Source organism: Bos mutus, chromosome 11 (genome assembly GCF_027580195.1).
Source record: "Bos mutus isolate GX-2022 chromosome 11, NWIPB_WYAK_1.1, whole genome shotgun sequence".
Lineage (NCBI taxonomy): Eukaryota > Metazoa > Chordata > Mammalia > Artiodactyla > Bovidae > Bos > Bos mutus.
Genome location: NC_091627.1, coordinates 11,564,623 through 11,590,181, shown reverse-complemented (window position 1 = coordinate 11,590,181; position 25,559 = coordinate 11,564,623). Strand labels below are relative to the sequence as shown.

General features: G+C 55.8%; 1 protein-coding gene across 2 annotated transcripts in view; it reads left to right on the top strand.

The window, feature by feature from the left end:
• Positions 1–25,559, top strand: part of NEK6 (NIMA related kinase 6) — an 87,029-nt gene that overhangs the window by 10,456 nt on the left and 51,014 nt on the right. The window contains exon 2 of one of the 2 annotated variants that reach the window (XM_070379011.1): positions 913–1,052. The exons of the other annotated variant lie outside the window; for it this stretch is intronic. The gene's annotated coding sequence lies outside the window, so the exon portion shown is untranslated. The remainder of the gene's footprint in view (positions 1–912; positions 1,053–25,559) is intronic. 2 annotated transcript variants of the gene reach the window in all.

Here is a 25,559-nt window from a genome sequence, read left to right as displayed (position 1 = left end):
CAGTCCCGGCCCTCCGCTTGCTGTGATAAACCTGGCCAGCCACCATTCACAGGCCACACAGTGACATCCCCGGAATGAACCAGAAACAATCCAGAGGCCCCAGGAACCGGCGTGAGAACAAGGCATCCCCTTCACACGTGACGTCTCAGTTCAGCGTCTTGCCACCACCCAGCGTTCTGAGACAGAATGTGAGATCTCGTGGTTGGCTAAATACATAAATATTTTATGTCTCGATATTCTGAAAATGAAGCCCAAATGCGCAGAACTGCAGCACATCAGTGCTATAGATCATATGTTATAATAATCTGATGACATGTTGTTTAAATATTTATGGACTGATGTGACATGACAATGGGGGGAGAGAGCAGTCTCGGAGCAGAGTCGTGGCAGATGCTAGGAAGGAGGGAGCAGACTTGCCCGGTCCCGAGAAGCGTGTGCGATGCTCAGATTTCTCATTGAGTGATCTGGGGTTTCACGGCCATGGTGCTGGCTGTGTGCTGCGTCCTGCACGCACATCACCTCACTTACCCCTCACAGCAACCCCCTCCAGGATGGGACTTTTATTAACCCCAAGTTACAAATGAGAAACTGAGGCCCAGGGTAGGTCAGATCTGCCCCAGGGCACACAGCTGGGGGTGGCTCAAGGGTGTAGTCTGAGCTCTTCGCTTCTGTGAATTCCGCTCTCTCGGTGACGAGTCGTGTCAGAAAAGCCTGGTTGACCCCAGGCTCGGTACCAACTGGACTTTACAAACTGTAGAAAGGAAGGGGATGTCTGTAAGAGGTCAAGTGGGAATACAAACCCCAGGAATAAATATCTACCCCAGGACGAGGCCCCTGCAGCCTGGAGCTGGCGTGCAGTAGGGGCTCAGGATACGGCCTCCACCTTGTTTTTGTTCTCTGTTGGCTTTGCAGTCATTTGGGGAGGTCACCGCTGACTGTCCTGCTTTAGTGTCTTTGCCTCTGCTGTTCCCACTCCCTGCACTGTCCTCACCGACTGGCCAAGGACACCCCTCCAGCAAGGGAGCCCCTTCAGTCTCCAGTAGCCCCAGGAGGTGAGTGAGGGGGTCCTTGCCTTACAGATGAGGGGCCCCTGCCCACCTCCCAGAGCCAACCCCATGCCCCTGCCTTTGGGAGGCATCCTGCCTATGCCAGCTCTTCCCTCCACACCCTCCCTGCCCCTTTGCTGGACTGGCCCTCCCCACCTGACGGTGCTGCCAGCGGTCCTGCCCTGTGATCTAGTTGATCGTCACCTCCCCACCCTGGTCCACAAGACAACCATAAGTGACTAAGGATGGGACTTCAAAGGACAAGACCGGGAGGCAGGGTGGGTAAGGGGTGGGGACCTTGTTCTAAGAAGCTCCTTAGGCAGTGATGGCCTTAGACCTGGCAGCGGTGTCTTCTAGCTCTGCCAAGGCCCAGGGATGTCCCCAAGAGGCAGTAAGCAAATGGAAGGCAGGGCCAGCTATGTAATTTGGGGGCCCCGTACAAAATGAAAATGTAGGTCTCCTTGTTCAGAAAGCAGGAAGAAAGCTTTTTCCTTCCCTTTTCAGTCTCTCTCCCCACCTGCTGTGATGTTTTTAATTTGCTGTTTAATGCCATGATACCTTGGGCACAGGGACCCTCACAGGGCGAATATGGATCCTAGCAGATGCCACTGGCCCTACCCTATGGCTCGGCAGGCAGATGCACCTGACCGCACCCCTCGCCATGCCTGCACCCAGACCCCTGTCAAGAGTGGAGAATGTCAGAAGTTACTGGGAGTTGGGGGGCGGGAGGATGGGAGCAGGCAGCTGTGATCCTGGGCAAGGCAGGACCACTCCAACTCTCCAAGCTGAAGCTCCACACCCCCAGCACGTGCAGCATTGTTCCACAGGCTTCACTTAGAAAATGCAAGTTCAAAGATAAAGTGGGCTTTCAAGAGAGTGAACACAGAGCATGAAACCCCAAGCAAGGGGCTTCCTGCTGAGGACAGGGCCAGATGCGACGATGTGGCCACTTGCCCATGAATCTGGTGCTGATGGGAGGACTGTAACCTTTCAGAAAGAACAAGGTCCCTGTGTCGGGTCTCGGCCCAGGACTGAGACCAGTCTTACTGGAAGGGAAAGTTCTGCTGCAGGTACCTTCTGCAGACCGCTGGCCCCGGATGTGACTGCTGTCCGGTGGCCTGCTGGCCTCCCTCCTCACCTTGGGCCTCTCGAGAAGGACACTTTGTGATCATGGGCCCCGTCGGAAATGCCCCCCTCCCTGCTGTAATCCCTTCTGTCGTTGCCGGATGTTCCTGCATTGACAGACCCATCCCCTCTAACTTCCTGAGTGACAAGGGTCAGAAATCAAATGATAAGGTTGCTGACCTGCTTCCTCGGGAACAACGCCAAGCAGGTGGTGCCCCGGAGATCAGAGGGGGCTGGGCACTCGAGTCCACTGGCCACCCACGCTGTTTCCAGCCCTGGAATCACGGTGAGGTGGGGGCATGCAGCTTCAGGACGTCTGTCTGGCCACTCCCAAAAACATGAATGAGGGAGGCTCAGGAAAGTTAACTAATGCTTAGTATTCAGTACCTACTGTGGACTGGTGATCTGACCACCTGCTTTATCTGTGATGCCTTAGTTAACCTTTGCAACAATTGTAGGCTCCCCCAATTTTCCTGATGAGGATAACTGAAAGATTCAGAGAACGAAGCCATCAGTACAAAGCTGTAAGCCACTTGGTTTGAAAATAGATTTGAACCCAAGCCCAGATGACCCCTCAAACCACTGCTCTGCACACAGTCCCAGCCACGGCTGGGTGGCTGGGTCACTGCCTGGCTGGGACACTGCCCCCACCGCTGTGTGTGCATGGGACGGGCAGGGAGCTGGACCCCAGCGGCTGCTGTCTGCAGGCTCCTGCCTCTGGGAAGTCACCCTTCTTGGCAGGGAGCCGTCCTGAAGCTGCAGCTCCATCTCTTTTCCTCCAGGATCCAGCCAGCCCTGGGGCTACTCTTAGGATCGGAGATGAAGGCAGGAGAAGGTGGGTTAAACACACTGGGATGCAAGTCACACCTCTGCCTCTTGCTCACCGTGTCTCCTTGGCTTGTCGCTTCCCACTGGGGCCTCGGTTTTCTCACTGCAAATCAAGGGGTAATTTTAGTTCCTGTCTCAGAGGGGTTTTTGTGACCCCATATACAAAATGGGCATTCAGCAGTAGGTGGCTGTTTTTGTATTGGTAATTCATGGCACTGTGGGGCAAGGACTGCATCTTGGTGGCACCTGTGACCCTTGAGAGCACCTCTCCATGTTGGGACACTTTGGAAGTCCCTCAGCCCAGAGCCACCCTCCCCAGGGAGTTCATCCCTTTCTTGCTTTGCTTGGTTATTCATCGATTCCACAGATCTGGACACTGACCTAAGATGTATAACGATCAAGAGACAAGATGGAGCTGGCACTTCTGTGGGGAGAACAACCAGAAAACAAGAAATGGGGGAAGTAGGTCACTGGCCCAGGGGTTGGAGACAGATGACCGGGGGCCGTGGGCTTGGGGACTCAGAGTCCCTGGGCTGCCTGGTGGAGTGATGGTCCCCGAAGTCTCCCAGAGAAGGCAGTTGCTGGGGATTTAACATGCTGCCTGTTGTTCAATGTCCTTGCTCTCCCAGGGGGCCTGGGTTGGCCTCTTGGGGTCACTTTACCTCAGGTGTCTTTGAGAATGTGGTTTTCCCAGTTGGGAGGTGGGAGCGTCTCTCAGGCTCCCCCAGGACTCTCACCGGCTCCTTCTCAGGGCTACTGGTCCCTGGGGCCACGCCAGGAAGGCCCTGACTAGGTATTACCGCACTGACTCCCCTTGGTGACCCCGTGATGCAGGTTCTTTTGGTCCCATTTTACAGACGAGGAAAAGGAGACTGAGTCATTTGCCTAAGGGCTTCATAGTAGGTCTGTGCCTGAGCCGGGATTTGAACCCAGGCCTTTGACGCACAGAGCACACACCCTAAACCGCTCAGCTCTAGTCGGAATGGCCTACTATGTGTCTGAGCGGTGCTGAGATTAGAAAGGGCATCAGTGCTCTAAGTGGACTGAGAAGTGACCATTTCCCAGGGAGCTGGGTTTGCACTTACTCCTGGCTCCCAGGCTGTGGGGTGGGTGCTGGGGATCCTTGTGTTAGGGATGAGGAAGCGGGGGCCCAGAGAGGTTCATGGCTTGTCAAGGTCACTGAGCCCCAGGCAGCCTGACTGCAAGATCACTTGCTGTGCCTCTCGTTCACCTTGGCTATGTCCATCCCAGCTTTGACCTACATACATATTTTGCATTTGGACAAACTAAAGCCCCCTGGGCTTCCCAGGTGGTGCCAGTGGTAAAGAAACTTCCTGCCAATGCAGGAGATATAAAAGATGTCAGTTGCATTCCTGGGTCGGGGAGATCCCCTGGAGGAGGGCATGGCAACCCGCTCCAGTCTTCTTGCCTGGAGAATCCCATGGACAGAGGGGCCTGGCGAGCTGTGGTCCATAGGGTGGACACAACTGAAGTGCTTGGTATGCATTTACAAAGCCCCCAAGATAATTCAGCAGTGTGATCCCAAACTAGGGAGAGTGTGAGCCGTTTGGGTCATTGTGGAAATGGACACCCCGTCCACAGTGAAGTTGCATTTGAGATCCCACTGATTCTCAGGGCAGGAAAAGCCGGGAGAGATTGATGGTGGTTATGATGGCCTATGGGTGTGAATTCCCCTGGGGACTGATGCGAGGGCCATAGGGCTTTATGGTATCTGGGACATCAAGCCTTTTAAAAGAAAATGTTCCCAAAGCTGTCCCATCCCACCAAAGGCAAGCAGTCCTTAAACGGCAAAGGAAGAGCTGTGTTCCGTGTTCACAAAATGGTTGAGCTGGCGTTCAGGCCCATTTATTTAAACCCAGAGTCGACGAGGCTAAAGACTTCAGCTCTGAGTGGCAGCTCGCCGCCTCTCTTGCAGCAGGGGAGCGTAATCTTCAGGGTTTTCTTCCCATTTACGGGTTTTTGTGTTGTTGTATATTTGTAAAATGAGGCTTCTGCTGGCAAAAGCAGGTTTTAGCGAGCGCGGCAGCTCTTTCAAGACCTAATAAGGCCCCAAAGGAGGGTGTGTTCCGGCAACACTTTCCTCCCCTCCGGGGGCGGCTGATTCCAGCTCGCTTTGTACACTTTGGGCACTGGGTACCATCCGTCTTGCCTCCCATTAACGGAATTACCGCCATCACTTCTGCGGGACAAGATAGGCCCTTTGGAACTGCCTTGGGGACAGAGGCAGGAGCAGCCGCCAAGCAGTTTTGCTTAGAGGGGAAAGGAAAGAAAAAAAAGAGACAGAGAGAAAAAACCAATCTTCTGCACAGATTGATGGTTCCTTGGGTCCTGAGAGCCCGGGCTGAGGTGGAAAGGGGCAACAGGCTGCACCGGGACACCACCCGGAGGAAAGTGGGCAAGCTGGATGGCCCCTGTCCCCAACACATAAGGAAGGGCTGGTCATCCTGAACTCACCCCTTGAGTTCAGAGGAAGGGAAGGAGCGGGACCCAGCATTTGGGGGGTCTTTGCATATGCCTGACCCTGCACCGGCTGCTTTGGGCGCGTCATGGGAAATGGGTGTCACTGGCTCCGTATACAGATGAAACAGAAGAAGCTCAGAGAGTCCAGGAACTCGCTTCAGATTATTTCACATGTGGTGGCCCTGGGTTCGTTCGTTTTCCTGGGCCGCCCCCTGGAGAACAGCAGCGCCCCTCAAAAGGTGACGAAGTAGCAGAGTGAGGACTCCAAGTCCAGACGCCTCTGCTTCACCCCCCAACACCCCCAATTCCACACGGCCGAGCCAGCATCTCGGGGGACTTTGCTGTTACACAATGAAGCTGAACCTGTCTCTTCATCTTTGTGAAATCAAGTCCCTCGTGGGACTGTGGCGAGGGGTGGCCGAGGAGGTAACAGCCACGGAGCCCAGAGCGGATTGGTGTTCAGAACTGTCCATGCCAGTTGCCCACCCTCCCCGCCACCCCCCGCTTGCCAGGCCCCCTCCCTCTGCTGTGCTGAACTCAAGGCTCTTTTGGCCTGTAATGCCTTGCTTCTCGCTTCTCAAACTTCACCACCTTCTGGAGGCTCCTCTGACGTCAGGACACTGCTTAGGGTTTCGCTTTGGGCCCCAGGCCCCGCTGTGCTTCCCTCCTAGGCATGTCCCCTATCCCCTTCAGGCCCACTGACTGGTCAGTCCCTTGACTTGAAGCCTCTCCAGAGCTGAAAGTCCCTTTCCTCTGTGGTCCCAGTGCCCAACCCAAGGCCCGGCCCAGCGAAGGTCTGGGTGACAGAGAGAGGGGGAAGAAGTGGTACACCCTTAATTTGCTCCTCAGGCCCTGCTACCATGGAGACAGCTGAAACTTGGAGACTGTGTCTAGAATCCAGGCCTCTGTTGGGGGCAGATGGGTTGGCTGGAGGGATGGAACCTGTCCTGTGGGGTGAAATTTTGTGACTCCTACACCCTGTGGGCCTGCTACAGGTGATTCCTTAAAGAAGGGTTTGATCCTGTGGGTGATGACCCTGTGGTCCTGTGATGACCCAGAGTTTGATCCTATGGGCCATGGGTGTTGGAAGGGTCTTGAGTTGGGGACTGGCTCCCTGAAGCCCATGTGGGACGGTGCTGCAGAGAGGGGATGGGGGCTGGCCTGGGGAGCAAGGGAGAGGTGGGCAGCCTGGAGCCGAGGTGAAGAGGGGCCTGGTGTCAGCACTCTGGGCTCCTACCCAGAGACCCCTGTGTCTTGGCAACAAAGCCAAGGATGCCGGTTCGAAAGAATGGTCTGTCGTGGCTTGAACTGCTTCAGGGCCTTGGGAATGATTCCCAGGTCTTGGGAGTGATTCCTCATGGGTCCGGCCTCAGTGTCCTCCTCAGTGAAGAAGGGGTAATGAGCTGCCCTTTGACCCTATACCTGGATTTGGGGTGGTGCTGGGGGGAGACCAGGGCCTGTAGGGGGTCAGACTTGAGAGTGAGGGAGGAGAATCAGGGAGCAGTAGTGAATTCCTGCAGAGACTGAAGGGGCTCTTGATGCCCCAGTGGCTTCGCTGTGAGCAGGGGCCCTGCGTGTGGCTGGGGCGTGTTGGGAGGGAAAGGCCTGGCTTAGGTGGAGGCTGCATGCCACGTGCCTGGTGCCTCCTCTGCAAATGCCAGTTCTTTCCTCTTAACGGTGTGGAATTATTTACATAGATTTATCAGCTATCTTTTTGAAAAAAAAAAAAAAAAAAACAACAACTTCCCCCTACTGCTACTGTTTCTTTTTAACAGAGCATGCATCAGGGCTTTACACGTGCTGTCATCTTGCAGTCCTCACCTTGTAAATGGCTTCGTTTTATAAGTGGACTCAAGGCTCAGAGAGGTAAAGTGACTTAGCCAAAGTCACCCAGCAAGGATCTGAACCCAGATCATCTCCCCTGGAAGCACCTGGGGATCCATAGGGGTTAACCAGTTTGGGGATGGGAGAGCTAGATGGAGGACACCAGATATGCAGGGGCCGGAGGTGTGAAACCTCCAGGTGCCAGGAAACGATAAGAGGCTCCATGGAGTCAATGTGTCGGCTGGGATTAGGATCAGAGGTCAGGAGGCCTTGGATGCTACGCTCTGGAATGATGACTTGATCTGGAAGCTTTGAAGGTTGATAAAGGAGGGAGATACAGTCAGGACAGTGTTTCTGGTGGTGTGTGTGGAAAGTGGTCTGGTGTTATGGAGGGTGTTCAGGCCAGGAGACTGGGAGGCTGGTGTGGTTGTCCGTGTGGGCTCTCCCAGAGCCTCTCACCTGCCTGCTGCTGAAATTCCTCCCAAAAAGAACCTTTGGCTCTCTCCCACCCACCGGCCCAGCCCCTCTGCTGGGTGTCGGGGTGGAAGGCCCCCTCACCTCCACACTCTCAGCCTCTTTCACAGCTTTCTTGTGAAAAACAAGGCCGACGCCTATCAACTTGCTGGGGACAACGTGCGAATAAATGATAAAATATGTAAAGCTCACAGCAGCTGCTTTGGGAAGGGGAGAAAAAGTGCCACGGATGTGTTATTTCCCCTAAATCCGGATTTCTGCATTTTTTTTCCTTTCCGGGCATGAGAAGCTGGAGTTAATGGGAGTGTGTCCGCCCGGGAATACATTTATTTCCCCCGATTTTCAGGCGGTCTCATTAATCTGTTAGAGACCCAGTTTTCTAATGCGCTTCCTGGGAGCCCGTGGTATCGTCACTGTGATCGAATTCCGACTCTCTCCTTATTGATTGATTGATTAGTCTGGAGGAGGCAAAGCTGTTCGTATGAGCAGCTCTGAGCTTTAATGTTTGTCTGTGGCACGTTGTTGTAGGGTTGTGGGGGGAGTGGGCCGGGGTCCGAGGTCCCCCTGACCCACCCGGTCATTGGCCTGGCTTGCAGGTGACCTGTGGCACGCAGCGAGGAGCCAGCGTCAGTTTTGGTGTGAGGCTGCGTTGAAGGGTCGGTGGTGCCTGGAGGGTGAGCTGGCTGCTCCCTGGAGCTGTCTGGGCATCGTTTCCACAAAGCATGAGCCTAGCTTAGCCCAGGAGCCCTTGCACGCCCCCTCTCAGAGCCAGGTAATGCCAGGGTGGTTCCAGAGGAGATGAGTCTGTCCCAAGGGGCTGGGCGTACCCCTCCCACCCTGGTCCCTCACAGGGCCCAGCACTCACTTGGGATGCAATCTAAATATTTTTGTCTTAAAGGGATGAATGAGGGTGACTGGACTGACGCGTTAGTTACTGTCTGGGTGACTTCATGTGCCCGGGTGGGGTCTCATTTCATCATCACCAGAACCCATTTTTCAGCCGAGGAGACTAAGATTCAGAGAGGTGAGGATCGTGCCTAAGACACCCAGCAGAGAAGCCTCGGCCTGCTGTTCATGAGACGTGTCTGGCCCTCCACTCTGGTTAGAGCACCAGCCCCTCTACTTGTTAGCCTGTCCCTCTTTCTTTAAAAACTATTTATTTATTATTTATTTGGGCTGTGCCGAGTCTTAGCTGTGGCACTTGGGATCTAGTTCCATGACCAGGGATCGAACCCAAGCCCCCTGCACTGGGAGTGCAGTCTTAGCCACCGGACCACCAGGGCAGTCCCATAGCCTTACCCTCTTGATGCCAAGCTCCCCAAGGGCTGGACCTGGCTGCCCAGACCAGGTCCATGCTCCCTCCTCCCTCTTCCTTTCCCTGAGCTGTGTTTTCGCAGGGGAAGGCAGTAGCCGGGGCAGGTGGGCCTCCTATGTGCCACGCACACCCTGAACACTGCCTCCACGGTCTCATTAAACACGGCAAGTGAGCTTCTTAAGGAGGGCTCCCTCCCCGTTTTCACATCATGAAAAGCGAAGCTCAGAGAGGCTATGAAACTTGGTCAAGATTTCCCAGCTGATAGGTGAAGGACCCCAGCTTTAGATTCAGGGAGGACAATCGCCTGCTGAAACAGACCTGCTGGTGGAGAACGGGTGGTTTTTTGTGGGCTGACCAGGGGCGTGGTGATTTAGAAGGCTTGACTTTTTCAGCGGTCTAACCTGGGGGCGTGATGACGTCAGAGGCTTTCTCACCAAGAAAGAGCAGGGAGTCCGCTCGGGTCAAGCAGGGTGACCGGGGGCTCCCGGGGCCCCCTGGGACACATGGGGCAGTAAGGCCCCCAAACCACACCAGTCTCAACCACCTGCTCCAGCGTTTCCCTTTCTGGCTTCAGTTGCCCTACTGATTATTTGCTAAGCAGTTTGCTGCACGATCTGATTTAATTGTCCCAGCGACCCCATGAAGCCTTATTTATTCCACCCCAGCCCGCTTCTCAGCTGCGTTTCCCTCATAGCACTTATTGAGTCTGAAATGGCCGCGTCTGTTTGCTGCTGTGTCTGGATCCACCTCTTGACCACACACCTCTAGAGGGACAAGGCTCTCTGCTTTGTGCCTCAGACAGCCCTTGGCTCTGTGAGCTTCTCAAGAAAAGCCTGGCAAATGATGACGGAATGAAGGAACCTCGTTTTCTTGGCCCACAGAGCACAACTCTGTGCCCTTGGTCACCCGCCGGGGCAACGTGGACCCCCTGCCCGTCGGGGGCCAGCTGGGGCCTCTCTTGCTGACCAGCCTTCAGCCTGGAATACCAGGTGTGCCTGGGTGCCCGCAGGTTCACGCCGCCCAAAGAAACTTTCAGACTGCGCCTGTGGCTTTGGATCGGCTCAGAAAAAGCGTGTCCTGTGACTGCTCAAGGAATCTGGGCATTTAGCCCAGAAAAGAGTGTGTTTCCTGGCTTCCTGAGAGCTGGGGCCCACCCTGCCCCTGGCCTGGGCGTGTAGAAGGGGAGGGAGGGAGAGATGGACACCAGCCCTGGAAAGGCGAGGACGTCTGGCCTTATCATCTAAGGTTCCTGAGACTGTCCAGGCAAGGCCACCCCAGCACGGTGGGGCAGAAAGTTTCCCCAGCGTTGGGGGCATCTCTAAGATGAGATTAGCACTCTCGAGTTACTGGAAAAGAAACATTCCTTGAACTCAGACAGCTTGTGATCCCCAGCGGCTCTGCAGGCCACCTCACTGGTCACCACGCGGTAGTCGTGGGTGCAGTGGTCACAGAGCTCAGGGTGACTGGCCTCCACTGGGTCATTGGGCCGCCCCCTGGGGCCAGATGTTTCGAAAGCCACTCCCCGCAACGCCAGGCATCTGGCCTCTCCCTCCAAGGCTGGGCGCGGGTTTACGAGGTGTCTTTGAGGAAGGCTGGAGTCATCCGGCCCGTGATGTCTGCTCGTTGCATAATTTCACAATTCGGTTTTCTTTTCACAAGAAGGGTCAGTGCTTCTCTCTCCTTCTCCCTCCTCCTTTTTCCTCTTTTATTTTCTTTCCCTCTTGATCCTCCCTCATTGACTGGCCCGGAATGCCTCCGCCCTCTGGCTGGGAGATCACTGAGTCCTCAGAGGAGATTAACTGGAATTACCCACAGGTTAACTGGAATATACTTGTCAAGTCTCTGAGATGGAGAAACCTCCTTTTTGTACTCAGCGGAGAGTGGAGGAGGCCAGCCTCCCTTTTCCTCAGCGAGGATTTAAAAAAGTCACCCAGGAGGGGCACAGCGGCTGGAATTTGGTTCCCAAACCCCAGACCCAGGCCAGGTCTGGGGCTGTGCAGCTGTCTCACTGATCCTTGGTGACGTGAGAAACTTAAGGACAGGCCTGGCCTCAGCTGCTTTCTTGTGTTGGGTGTCCTTTTATGCAGGATGGTAACGACAGATAGAAATTATATTCTAGATGTCAGACAGCGCTGGCAACCTTATGTCCATCTTCAGAATTTGGGAGGATCTTTACAGGCCTGTGAAAGCCCTAGGCCCATGCTCAGTCACTCAGTCGTGTCCGACTCTTTATGACTCTGTAGCCCACCAGACTCCTCTGTGCATGGAATTTCCCAGGCAAGAATACTGGAGTGGTTTGCCATTTCCTCCTCCAGAGGAATCTTCCTGACCCAAGGATGGAACCTGTGTCTCCTGCATCTCCTGCCTTGGGGGCAGATCTTTACTCCTGAGCCACAGGGGAAACCCATCACTAATTAACTTCCTCTGAAGCACCCGAAACAGAAGTAGAGTCTGAAGGAGTCTTCGACGCCTGGAGAAGCCGGGGAACCTCAGCTGCAAGTGGAAGGCCAGCTGTGCTTGTGGGGCGGTGGGGGTGGAGGGGAGCGTGTTGGTTTCCTTGAGCTGCTATGACAAATCCCTGCCAGTGGGGTGGACTGAAACAATAAAAACTGATTCTCTCACAGTCCTGGAGGCCAGAGGTCCAAAATCAAGGTGTTGGCAGCGTTGGTTCCTTATCGAGGCTCTGAGGGTGATTCTGCTGGGTGCCTTGCTCCCGGCTTCTGCTGGTTACCAGCAGTCCTTGGCGTTCCCTGGTGAATACACACACCTCTCCTATCTCTGACTCTGTCGTCATGTGGCCGTTTCCCTGTGTGTCTCTGAGTTCAGGTTTCCCTCTGCTTATAAAGATGCCAGCCATTGGATTTAGGGCCACCCTAATCCTGTGTGACCTCATCTTAATTCAGTTGCGTCTGCAAAGACCCTGTGTGAGTTTTGTAGGGATGCTGTCTGACCTGGTTCAGGGCTGAGGGTAGGGCATAGCTGAGCCGTAGTCCTCTGGACTGTCTGCGGCCATTTGCATTGGGTTAACCAGGGTACCCAGGGGTCCCGCCAGCATTCCCACGGAGGAGACAGATGTGCACAAGGACCCCAGTTCAGGAAGGAGAGTCATAACCCCCAACTGTAAAGACTGAGAAACCCTGGAGGTGACCCGGGCAGGGGCTCGCTGACCCCAGTGCTCTGCATCCTGGACTTGCTGGCCACAAGCATTTAGTCCTTCGGTGGCACCAGCCCAGGTAGCTTAGAGCCAAGAGCCGCTCCTCTTCCTGCACGAGCCGCCAGCCGTGGCCGGGCTCCCCCGTCAGGGAGAGGGGCCCCTCCCAGTATGACAGGGCCCCACCACTCTGGGTGGTGCATGCCAGTGTGGCCTCCGCCTGCTATGTGGGTAAAGGGCAGCCCGCAGGGCATGAAGGAGGGATCCCAGGCTCTTTTGTTTCCCCAGGGACTCTTATCTCTTTTGGCAAAAGCCCTGTGACCAGTCGTTTCCGGAGACACGTCCCAGCCTGACACCTCCTGGCCAAGTGATCTTGAGCAAGCAAGTCCTGGGCCTCTCTTCATCTCTCTTGGCCTCTCCCGGGCGATAGTAGAGTTTCCAGCCGGGCCCGTTTCTGAATTAGGGAACGCTGCATGAGAGTTTGTAACAATCTTTTGTGAATCTTTCTGGTGCCTAGCACGGAGCCTGGCACACAGTCGGTGCTCAGTGAATACTCAGCAAATAGGAGAGCATGTCTCGGAGCCCAGAATGTACACTCCGTGGCCCTCCTGAGTTACAGCCCCAGAAGGGTCTCTCGAGAGGGAGATTCTGTAGGCATTTCCTTCCTCCTGTCTGTGACGGTCACCGGAGATGACCAAGGCAGGGGTGGGGAGGTTAGCGTACGGAGGCTTGATGCTGCTGAACTGTGATGGGGGCTTTCATTCATCACATAACTCATTGAGTAAAATCATACCTCAACTTGGTACCATGGGTGACAGAGTGTGAAAAAGAGCCTGGAAGAGGAGCCTGGAGACCCGAGTTCTGGTGCTGGCTTTGCACGCCTTACCGGCTCTCTGCGCTCAGGGTCGCTCCCCCCACCTCCCCGCCCATTTGCAGAGCTGAGGCCACGGCTGTCGTAGGGCCTCTGTCCCACACCTAATGCTGGGCCCATCCAGCTTCCAGGCCTTTGCACAGGCTGTGCCATCTGCCTGGAGTGCCCTCCCACTGCTCCTCCGCTCAGAGCAGCTTCCTCTTCTGAAGAAACAACCCCCCATTCTTCGGGCAGACTGCAAGATGCTTCCTTGTGTTTCCACACTCTGGGTGTGCAAAGCAGCAGTCACACTGGCTTGTAGCTGTGTTGGCTTGTGAGACTCCTCTCTCTCTCTCTAAATGGGGAGCCCCACTGAGGATGGACACTGGTTCCAGTACCTGCTGGTTGATTGAACAAATGATTGAAGGTCCTTGGGCCCATTACTTCTCTGCTCCAAGCCTCAGTTTCCTGTCCTTCTGCTTTCAAGCACAGGAAGTGGGCTGGTAGATTCTTTGGGGGGTTATTCTTAGGTCTCTGGTGAGACATGAGACCTCAGATGAGTGGATTCAGGGTTTTTCCTGCTCCCAGGAATAGAGCAGTGCCTTGGCGGTGGCTGTGAGTGTGTTTGATGAATGACTGCCTGCTGTTGGTGCAGTGGTAGAACACTGTGTGGGAGATGTTCTGGATTCTCCGTGCAACATTCCCGCTTAGTGGATTCCAGTGTCTTGGGAAAGCCTAGATTGCGGCAGCCTCGACGGCATGGTCCTGACTGCCGTTGCGTCAACCTTCTCCACCTATCCCTCCGCAGGGGTTCTCCCCACTTTGAGAGGGAAGCGTGTGTGCTTCCTCTAAACATTCTCTGTCCAATGCCTGAGACTCCGTATGCACCCGCCCCGCAGAACTCCCCCTGTGCGTCCTTGTCTGGCTGGAGCTCCCCTTCATAATGTGGACGGCAGGCTCCGCCGGGTTCATCCCCATCTCCCAGGCAGGCAAGGAATTTCAACCTCCACCTTTCCCAGCTGTGGGAATCGGCACCTCTGTGAGCCTCAGTCTCCCCATCTGCAAAATGGAGATAGTAATGCCACTCTGGGAATGACCCGGCGGACCCGAACACGTGACACAGCGCGTGGCTCGGAGTGGGAGCACGTTCTCATCATGAGTGCGTCTTCCTGGAGAGATCCGAGTGACACAGAGATCAGCAGTCTGTTTGTCGAAGCCAAAAAATGTCCGTTGTCTGAAGAATTCTGTTTTGGAAGACAAGCCCAGGTTTTGGGTCAGAACCTTATTCCCTCAGGAATTTCACGGTTGAGCATCCAGACAGATTTTATAAGCTTGGTGACCACCCAAGCCTTTGAGCCTTCCACGTGGATGTTCCCAGGTCAGGCTTATTCGGGAATCTCTTGCCCAGCTGGGCTGCTTGTCGCGTCGGTAGCATCATTTCCAAAGAGCAGGTTCTGTCTGGCTGTGAATAGATGTTTTTCTCTGTCTTTCTTGGATGTCTGAATGGCAGTCTCCCTCCTGCGGTCCCAGAGGCCGACCTGAGCGTAAAACTCCAAAATGGACATCAGAGCAGGGTCATCCATGCCTGCTCGGACTCTGGGCCCCCAGTGAGCCTCAAAGAGGTGGGTCAATGGCTGCTGTGACCTGGGAGTTTCCTGAGGGTCTCCCGGGGTGTGGTTATAAAGGCTGCTGAGCAAAGTAAAGGAATCAGAGTTCGTGGACAAGGTAGCAGCTGAGAGCAGCAGGCAATTTAAGAAGGATGGCTCGGGGTGTCTAGAAATCTGCCTTCTGGCATCCAAGACACAGATGCAAAGCCCCTGAGGGCAGGAGGGACTCTGGTGATATGCCTCCTGCAGGCTGAGGGCTTTGTGCTCAGTGGTTAGAGCCACAGTACCTGAGTTCATACCCCAGTTCTCCCACTTATGCTGGACAGCACACCTAACCTTTTTGTGCCTCCGTTTCCCCCTTGTGTAAAATGGAGCTAATTATGTACTATAAGGGGGTCAGGAGGTTAACCTCACTTAAGTGCATTAGAAGAAGGCTCAGGGCGTAGTAAACTGTTGTTCAATCACCAGGTCGTGTCCAAATCTTTGTGGCCCATGGACTGCAGCACTCCAGGCCTCCCTGTCCCTCACCTTCTCCCAGGGTTTGCCCAAGTTCATGTCCATTGAATTGGTGGTGCCATGCCACCATCTCATCCTCTGTCGCCCTCTTCTCCTTCTGCCTTCAGTCTTTCCCAGCATCAGAGTCTTTGCCAATGAGTATCAGTAAACTGAGGCCCTGAGAGAGCAAGGGGTTCATCCGTGGTCATCCAGCAAGTCATCGAGCAGCCAGGCAGAAACTCATGATTCCTCATCTCGTGGACACTCCCCCCCCCTCCCTCTGCCCCCTCAGTCAGACTGTTTCAACTCGCCTTCTGCAGAGGAAATCGCGTGACCCCCTCAGCCCACAAGAATTCAGACTGTACAGAATTTCGGAAACCTCTTCGGGCTGGCCAGGGGCCTTGTTGCAATTCCATTCAGCTGCTAGTTCTTTTTCCTTCCCTTTTTTTCTTTTGAAAGCTGCAGAAGCTTTCCTTTTCTATCTTCTCAAAGAGAAAAATTAACCTTCTGGCAAAGGAATTTGAACTTAGGTACCTGCTCTGTGTCTCTGAACCAACCCCTGCCCTCTTTCTGAGCCTCAGTTTCCTCATCTGTAAAATGAGAAGAGTTCCCTCCCCCCACCCCCCGCCTTGGCTGGACGGCCCCCACCTGCCAGCCGGTAATTGCTCTGGGGACAAGTGAGCTGAGACGTGCCACCCAGAGCGCGGATCCGCGTTGACGGTCGGGTGAGCGCTGACTAAACTAAAGCTGGTGACGCATCCTTCTAGGAAGTGAGGTGAAACCCACCAGAAATGCTGCCCACTTCCGCCCACCTCCTGGTTGCAAAGGTTATTTGAGTCATCAGAGTTGCCTGTACTTTTCTCACTGTCTTGTTTCAGTGAAATGCTCCTCGGCCCCTCTGGGCTGATGCCCGATGGCCAGGACTGTCCCATCTGCAGACGTCAGGACCGAGGGGCTTGGCGGGCACCCCAGCCACGAGCTCTGGAGGCTGCCAGCCCAGGGGGTGAATCCCAGTTCCCAGGCTGGTGACGCCACCCCTCTCTGAGCTTCAGTCTCCTTATCTGCGAAATGGGTGGGTGAGCCCCACCAGCAGGGTGAGCTGGCAAGCCCCAAATAGGTGGACGGGAGACCCCACTCATGCTCTCTTCTCTCCTGCTTAAGAGGCCCTGGCTCTTCTGGGCTCCGGCTGGGGCACTGGAGATGTTTATAGGCCTGAGTCCTCCCTGACTGTGGGGGACAGAGGGACATTCGGCCAGGCCAGGAAGTCTGGAGGCAGACCTTCACCCATCAGGGCCAACAGCAGCCTGAGTGCAGCCCTCTCAGCCTTCCAGTGGGGAACCACGGGCCCAGGCGGGGAAGGACCCAGAGCAGGGAGGCCGTGGAGCCTAGACTAGAACCCGGGATCCTAGACCAGGAGTCCCTTTGCCCTGGGTTCTCCTGGCACCATCGGGGGCCAGCCTGGCTGAACCTGGGAATTTAGAGATGGGTGCCATCATGGGCCTGGAGTGGAATTGGGACTGAGCCCTATTTTGATAGGCCCTGGCAGGGCCCTCAGGCAAGTCATGTCCAGCCCTGAGCCCCTATTTCCTCATTTCAGAAAGAGGCATGTATCCTGCTGGGCCCACCTCTCAAAGTTGTCCTGAGGCTTCATAAGATGGTGTGGGTAAAAATCCATCTGCAGACCAATCAAGAACTGTCCAGATGTGAAGAATTTGATAATTGTCATCCCATGGGGCTTTTCTGTATCCCTGTCCCTCAGTGCCTGGTACAGAGTAGGTGCTCGTTAAGTGTTGAATCAATGAAGAACAATAGGTATCATTTATTAAGCACCTGCTACATACTAAGCATCACCCAGGGAACTTGCTGTGAGGTGCTGTAATCCTCACAACAACCTTGGATTGCAGGTATGTCCCCATTTTACAGATAAGAAAGCTGAGGCTTAAAAAGTAAAGTCATTTATCTAAGGTCATGCACAAGTGGAGTGTGAGGAAGTCAGGATTCACACCTGACTCTAAAGTCCGTGTGTCCTTCCTGGTGCTCACAGTGGCCTGCTAGGTCGCCCTCTCCCTGGGCTATGCTGGTGTTTAACAAATAGGTCCCCAGGCCAAGGGGTGGTGGGGTGGGAGGGAGAGGGATTTGCACAAAGCCTTGATTTGTAGCATTTGCCAATTTCCATGGAATAAATATCCTACCATGCCTGATTGCAGGCAACCAACATGATAACTGTCTCACAGAACCCCTGAGAATATAGCAAGCAGCCCCCCACAAGCCAGTAGTCATGGCTCCAGTACCCGTGCACCCCTCCACTTTGCAGCCCCTCCCATGTCCAAGGAAGGCCACCGTGTTAGCAGCGCCCCCTCTGTGGGACGACAGACTGGAACCAAGCAGATGGCTTGGGTGGGCATACCTAGACCCCTCCCCACAACCCTCTCCCTTTAGAACCCCTAGAGCTCCCTGGGGTCTCAGTATCACACAAAGACCTGGGGAGAGGGGGATGAATGAGATGCGAAAGCTGATCTGTAGCACCGAGACTGGAATATTAAGGCCTGCCAGCCCCACCGTGTGCAATATTCCTGCCAGGCCCGGAGCAGAGCCCTGTAAACGCTGGGATATAATGGACAATAAAAGTCGCTGGAAAATAGTGAGTCTCCTAGGACCACTGTCATCCCTGCCACACGCTGCTTGCTGCAACCACGAGCCCTGTGATCATGAGGCACGATCGTCATGTAAATATATAGGGTCTCTCGCCAGCCATGGGCCAAGATTTATTTTATTGAGACAGTGCGGGGAGGGAGGCGGCTCAGGTTCATCGTCCTGGTAACTTTGTAAAATGCTTTGCCATCATTTCCAGCTTCCTGGAGAATACAGCAGGAGCCAGTGTGATCTCTCCCATTTTCCCCCAAGGGGGGACAATCCCTAGAGGCGAGGTCACCTCCTGCCTCATTCACAGGTCATGAGATCAGGGACCCCTGAGGAATGAGGACCAGCCTTGTTGTGACAGTCGGTTCACAGAGTGAGTTGCCGGAAGTAATTGTGGGAACATTGCTGTTGAATGAGCGCTGGTTCTTTATGGCGATAACGGTAATCATAATAGTAGTAACAGCCACATTTATTGAACTCTTGTGTATGCCTTGTCCTGCTAGTCCTGAGCTGCTGGTGTTCCACCTGCGTATCCTCCACTTTGTCCTCATAACAACCCCATGAGATGGGTCCTACCCGGCCCCTGTTTACAGAGGAGGGAACTGCACAGAGGTAGCCCAAATTCCTGTGGCTGGACAGAGGCAAGTGCAGGATTTGAACTTGGGGCTGTCAGAATCCAGAGTCTGTGCTGGGCTGTCTCACCTCACTTCCGGGCCCTTGGGTCTCAGATCAAATGCCACCTGCAGATCCCTGCAGCCCCCTTGATTGGCCCAAGTTGGAATCAGTGGCCCCTGCTTTGATTCTGCAGTGTAGTTAAGCACTTTGGTCTGGTTCCCCCACGACCACAAGGATTCAGGCCTACCTTTCCATCCAGGCTCTGTCTCTCTCCAGCTGGGACATGTCCGGCGAGTCATGTGACCTCGCTAGCCTCAGTTTCCTCATCTGTCAAATGGATGCACTGTCTGCCTTGTAGGGTGGCTTTGTAAGCACACATGCACCCGACACCCCTCAAGGATCTGGCCTGCATCTCTCATCTAACAGGTGCTCTGTGTGTGGATGCCCCGTGTACACATTCCACCTCCATGGTTGTGTGTCTGAGAGCCAGGAGGCCTCTGAGCCGTCTCCCCACATGGCTGTGACTTGTCACGAGGGAGCATGACTTGTGGGGAGGGCAGTGTGCAGGGCCTGGGGGTGCTGACAAAGCCTTCCAAGGCCAGAGAGAGAGTCCCTTAGCAATCCCAGACCCAGATGGTCTGGTTTTCCTCCCAGACCTGAGCCTGGGATTAGATAGAGGCTCCCAGAGCTCAGATACAGTCCACGCCAGTGAGTTGCAAATCCTCCGTCAGCCTCATAAAAATTGTTGGCCCATGAAGAGCCCTCCTAAGACTGCAGAGCCTGACCCACCATGTTGTAGGTGGGGAAACTGAGGCCAGGAGATAGGCCATGACTTTCCCAAGGCCATGTGGCCCTTTGAGATTCCCAAGTGAGTCCTGAGCCACCACGCCACACCCGGGGGCTCAGAGCAGGATTCACCCTCGAGGAGTTAAAAATGGCCGCCTAACTTCCCAGGCCAACTCAGGGACCGCTGGGGTCCTGGGGATGGAAATGCGACACAGGAAGGTCCAGGGCCACACCAGAGATTATGTGCTGGCCCAGAACTCCTCAAGGGGTGGCAGGACTAGAGGGAGGAGACACCGTTGCCCACAGACTGAGCCACACTGAGCCACACGGAGGTCATGTTGGAGGCTCATGGTGACCCGGGAGGCTCTGAGAGTCTGGGGACCACTGGGACTATGCCCCTCAGCACAGCTCCGCCCCCTCTTACGAGTCCCAGGTGGACAGGTGGGGGGTGACTGGCAGGGCATATGTGCCCACAGGCATGGAAACTGATCAGAGCCAAGGTGGACTTCTGGAAGGTTCTGGCTACTCCAGTCAGGAGGAAGAGAAAGACTCCCATAATCTGTGTTTCTCCAGGGTGCTAGTATGTCCTAGATGAGCATCCTGGAGGGCATTCCTCTCCAGCAAACAGCAGGCCAGAAGCAGAAGAGAAACAATGGTTAGGCAGAAAGTGCCCAACCCGAGGGCCTGACCGGCCTGTCTGGAGCCTCTACAATGGGTGCAGGCGGATGCCTCCCAGCTCGCCGGGTCATGAAGGACAGTCCTCGAAGGGGTGCCCCATGTACTGGGGCTCCGCACACCCGCAGACCTGTGGACAGCTGGCCAAGGGCCCAGCCACAGCCACCCAGGGGGCCGACACCTGGCATATGCCCGACAGTTGGACCCGGCTGGTGGGGAAGGTGCGCTGGCAGGTGGCCGAGCCCCAGTGCCAGGATCCGGCTCCCTGTGTCCTCCGGGGCCTCAGCTGCCATATGCCCGTGTCAGTCCCAGCGGTGGAGCTGCAGATGGGGCCCAGGGTGGAGCTGGCTCTCATTCTGGAGAAGGAGGCAGGTGCCGGCCACGGGAGTTCTTTTCGGAGACAGAGGGCTGGAGCGGGCCTGGAGGCGTCCCTGTCTTCTCTCACGTGCCTGCAGGTCCGCCAGCCTCCATGCCTTTGATCCCACTGTGTTCTCTGCCGGAACTCACCTCCCCTCTGGTGCCAACCCTGGTCATCCTTCCAGGCCCCCCCGGACTCCACCTCACTTAAGGAGCTGGCCATGACCTTGCCTGGTTCACAAAGTGAGGGTCTATCCGGCCTTTCCTTGGGGGCTGTCTTACTGCTCTGTTCTGGCTTGTGATTATCTGTCCCCGGGTTGCTGGGTGCTCTCCTGCAATCCCATAAGAGCAAGGGGGTTTCCATCTGTCTGGTCTTGGGGTCACCAGTGGTCAGCACTGGCCCTGAGCAGAGACGGCAGCTGGAAGGACGTGTGGAAGGAAGGGAAGGTGGGAACTCTGAGCTCTCAGTTTCTGGACGCACGCAGCCTGGTTTGGGAGAGCGTGGGGCCAGAACGTAAGGATGTAATGACACTGACTCCATTGACTGGGGCTCTGTCATGTGTCAAGCCCGGGGCTGAGCATTTCCGAGTCCCGTAATGTAGCCCTCCACAGTCTGGGGCGCTGTGTACTCTTGGCGTGTCCCCGTTTTACCCGTGAGGGCCCAGGGCCCACGCAGCTGGGGCGCGGCCAGAGCCAGGACTTGAACTTGGTGCTGCTGCCTACCAAGGCTCTCATCTCTTAGGCAACAAGTCTTTTTGGCTTAGCTCACAAAAGAGAGATTAGAAAGCGTTCAGCTTTTATTTTTTTAATTTGTTTGGCTGCGCCAGGTCTTCGTTATGACACACGGGTCTGGTTCCCTGACCAGGGATCCACCCAGACCCCTGCCTAGGGAGCGTGGAGTCTTAACCACTGAACCACCAGGGAAGCTTCTAGAAAGGGTTACAGTTTTAAAGAGACAGCAAGAATATTTATGGTTCTTCGTGTTTGCTGGGCCCCAGTGGGAGTGGGTGAGGATGGAGCACCGGAGCTGAGGGCAGGACCCCTCTTCCCTCCAAGGCTGGTGTAATCTCTGTGTCTGCGGTCCCGGTTCTGGGTTCTGGGTTGGGAGTGAGGGGGTGGTGGAGCCTGCAGGGCAGATTCTGCTGCCTGACCGTGTGGGTGTGGAGTGGGTTTAGGAGGCAGGTCCTGGCCAGGCGCTGCCACAGCTGTGTCTGTGGCCCTGGGCCAGTCTCTTGCCCTCTGGTCCCAATTTCCTGGAGAGTAAAATGGGGGAATAGGACCGAGCGATCCCAGAGTGGACTCTGGTTGCATTCCAAGTCCCTCAGCTTCGGGTACACAGGTGCTCTCTCTTAAGACTGACTGGTAGCCGCTGCCGTCAGATTCCTGTCCCTGGTGAGCAGCGGGCTCCCTGGTGGCAGTGACAAGTTCCTTTCACCACAGAGGTGGCAGCCGGAGCTATTTTTGGAGCAGCTCGTGGTGGGGGAGTTTCCTTTTGGCAGTGGCTGGGGATGGGAGTCTTGGGCAGGGGAAGTCCCGTGCGGAGACCAGGCTGGCCCCTCTTCCTCCACCAGCCCTGGCACGGAGAAGCCACCCAGATCTCCAGAGGTCCTGGGACCGTGTGAGCATCTACCTTTCAACCCCGAGCCGACACCTTCCCGGAGCTCCTCAGGAGCCACTTTGCAAGGTACTGGCCTTTGCCCTGCCTCCCACTGTCAGGAGCCCCTCACCCTCTCCAGCCCCCTGGGGCTGCTCTCTTTGCCCTTGAGGGTGTGCCTAGCGAGTGACAGGGAGGCCCTAGAGACCTCTGGGGCCTGGGCTCACAGAGCACTTGACCTTGGCTGCCTCTCTGCCACCGCTGTCCCCTTGACCACACACCTGGTGGGGACTGCCAGTGGGCCAGGGCCATCAGCCTGGCATGGCCTCTGTCACTGCCCAGGTTGGAGGGGTTCACACTGGGTGATTCCGGACTTTCCAGAACTCCCAAGGTTACGAGGGAAGTGGAAAAAGTACTGATAACTCTTCCCTCTCTGGTGTGGGTTTTGGCTTCCTGGGCCCTTCCTGATGTCTGAGCAGTGAGGACTCCATGGAAGTTTCTTCTGCTGGGAATAGCCATCTTTTCAAACCTTAAAATGAGAGCAGGAGAGAAAATTAGGGGAGGCCAGGGGTTGAAGAACTTCCCCTGTGGGATTATGGATGTCCTCCTGGGGCCCAGGGCGGGCTTTTTACAAGCACTGAGCCTGCATCTCCCCAAGGGTGGCTCTGTTGGGCTTCCCCCTCAGCTGTTGGTTGGCAGGGCAGTATCCGTGGTCTGAGACAGGACACAGGGCCAGAGGAACTTCTGCTCTTCCAGGCTTCTCCCTCCTGCCCCCCACCTCCGTGTTTATGTACTAGATCACCCCCCGCTGGGGCCACAAGGAGAGTGATTTCGTCTCTGCCTTTGAAGAAATTCTCCATTTGAGGGAGAGGAAAACGTGGGAACAGGCAGTGATGGCATAGAGACCAGGCCAGTGGAGACTGGGAGTCACTCACTCACTGTCTGAGGGAGTCCAGGAAGGCTGCCTGGAGGAGGTACCCTAGTTTGTGCCCAGAAGGAGGATCCAGGTTTGCCAGGAGGCAGTTTATTCCAGGCCAGGGGAAGCAGAACCTACCAAGGCCTTGAGGAGAGAGCAAGTTCGTTTCCATGGCGGATTGGGGTCCTTGGGATGGTGGGCCTGCCCAAGGGAGACCCCCAGCTCCATGGTCTCCAAGGATGGCACTGGGCAAATGAGATTAAAACCCAGACTTCAGAGAGTCGGAGCTGGGTTCTGACACAGGTGCACGCTGTTGCCCAGCATCACCAGCTTGGCAGGTCACTTGGCTTTTCCGCTCCTCGGTTTCCTCATCTGTAGGAGGGTGGTGCAGACTCATGGGGGAGCATGCTGGAGTGCTCCAGTCACTCCCCGGTGCAGAGCACGGCTGGGCAGATCTTCCTTCACCACGTCCTGGCGCCAAAGGCCTTCCCGGGGAAGAAACCAAATGCCTCATTGCTCTGAGAGATGCTGACGGTTCCTACATTTTCTTTTGCTCACAGAATTGAGTTTTATTACTGAAGGAGGAAAAAGTAAAAGGTGATCGGGAGCCTCCTTGATTTTAAAAAGGCTCAGGAAAGCCCCGCAGTGCAGGCATGGTGTGTTTTCAATTGCCTGGTGACCTCTGCCTGATCTGAGACCTCGGGGAATCTGAGCATGGAGGCAGGTGTTTCTTGCTTGGGGCATCAGGAGGATGCAAGGAGCCCTGCCTACACTGACTGGTCAGAATTTTACTCAATCAGCTCCCACTGGACACCCGTTTTGTGCCTGGTCCTGGGCGAGGCCTTGACGGTTTAGAGATGACTGCTGAGCTCAGTCCCTGCCTTGAAAGGCCAGCAGAGGAGGAGGGCAGAGTGACAGAGGGAGCAGTTTGTATCCAAACAACTGGACTTTAGGGGAGAAGCCTGTGTGAAAGCCGTCAGATGGGGAGGGGGGCCTGGTACAGCTGACTGCCCCTGGGTGCCTACCCCAAGGGATCCAACTGTGTCCACTCTATGGATGCGGGAGGGGGTGGAGCTTTCACAGGGTCCCACGAGAAGTCTGAACCTGATTAGGGCCCAGAACCCAGTCCTGATACAGGAGACGACCTTTGCCTCATGGGAGGTCCTAGGTTCCAGGCAGAAGCTGCAGCATGGAAGGACGTGGAAGGTTCAGGTTGCTGTGTGGTTGGGATGGGAAGGTCCTTACGTGCAGGGGCCTGGGGCGGGGTAGGCTTGCAGGACAGCAGGCCAGCGCCAGCTGGACAGAGTTTGGGATGCCTCGCTCAGGAGTGTGGGCCTCTTTCTGGGGAGTTGTTTTGTTTTTTTTTTTGGGTGGGGAGCAGCAGGTTGCGATTTGTGTCATGTTGAGGGAGGGAACCTCTCTTGATGGGAGATTGGGTCATCAGGCAGAGCCGACTCCAGGGACCCCACTGAGAAGGGCCCAGGCCAGCAGAGGGCAGGGTCTCTGGGTGAGTGCAGACTTGTCTGGGGAAAGGACCAGCAGCCTAGATGAAGCCCAGGTATGGGTTGTGAGAGAGGGCGAGGCATCCCTGTGATGAGCCTGCATTCCCACTGGCTTCCTGGGCAGACAGGAGACCCCATTGCTGACATGGGGACCCAGGGAAGGGCAGGTGAGTCCTCAGTGCCTGGGACTTTTGGTAGTCGGGGTTGGGAGCTCTGGAGAGAGGCCCTGGGCTGGAGAGAAATGGGGGTGAGTGGTGGGTGAGGAGATGCAAGCCAGAAGAGAACGACGGGGTGGGGGTGCCAGAAGGAAGGTGAGCTGAGTGGGCAGAAAGGCCCCATTGCTGGGTGGGCACTGCATTGTCCCTTCAGCCACTGGCCTCCAGGTTCTGCAGGCCCACCCTGTGGGGAGACCCCGCTCCCCTGAGGAGGGGGCTTAGGGACCTCTCTGCACAGGCCACACCGCCCTTCCAGGGGCTGCATGTGGCCCCAGGTCTCACAGAAGCCAGCCTCCTGCTGGTCGTGGAGCCATGGAATCTGAGTAGTGAGTGTGACTTTGGGGGTGGGATGAGGGGACCCAGGACCAGTCGGGAAGCCAGACACCGTCTGTGGCTCTTCCCCTGCAGCTCCCCGGCCCCTGTAACTCTGGCCTGAGATTGAGCTGCTTCCTGTCAAGTGATGAATGGGCAACGTCTCCTTATCTCAACCCCAGAAGAGAAGGGGGGCTGGGATGGGGGAAGCAGCAGCCAGAACCACACCCCTGAGCTGGAATTCATTCATTCCCTCCCTCACTGTCCAAGGAAGTATGGACCAGAGGAGGCAGGCACACTTTGGTTTCAAATGTCAGTGCTGCCTGCTGCCTGCTGAGTGACCCTGGGCCCGTCACGTAACCAGTCTGAACTTTCGTTTCCTCCTACGTGGGTTGTAGCAGCCCCCGCGCGGAGTGGCTGTGGGGTGGAACCAGGCGTGTACAGCTCTTGGCATGTCCCTGGTGCGCACACAATGAGGGCTCCACTAGCGTGGGCTGTCATTAGGACTGGTCCCTGTGTGGGGGGCGATCCTTACTGCCCAGGCCTCACGCGAGGACACCGGGTCATCAGTGGTGTCCCTTTCCCTTTTACTCATAGCCTCCCTGGTCTGAGGAACAAACGGCAGACTAAATCCAAACACCCATCTCCTTAGGGTCACGCCCCACTTTAGTAAGAGCCCTGCTGAAGGCCAGGGCGGGAGGCATGTGTCCAGGGGCTTTGCAAAGGCAGCCCCAGTTCTCGGAAACACTGA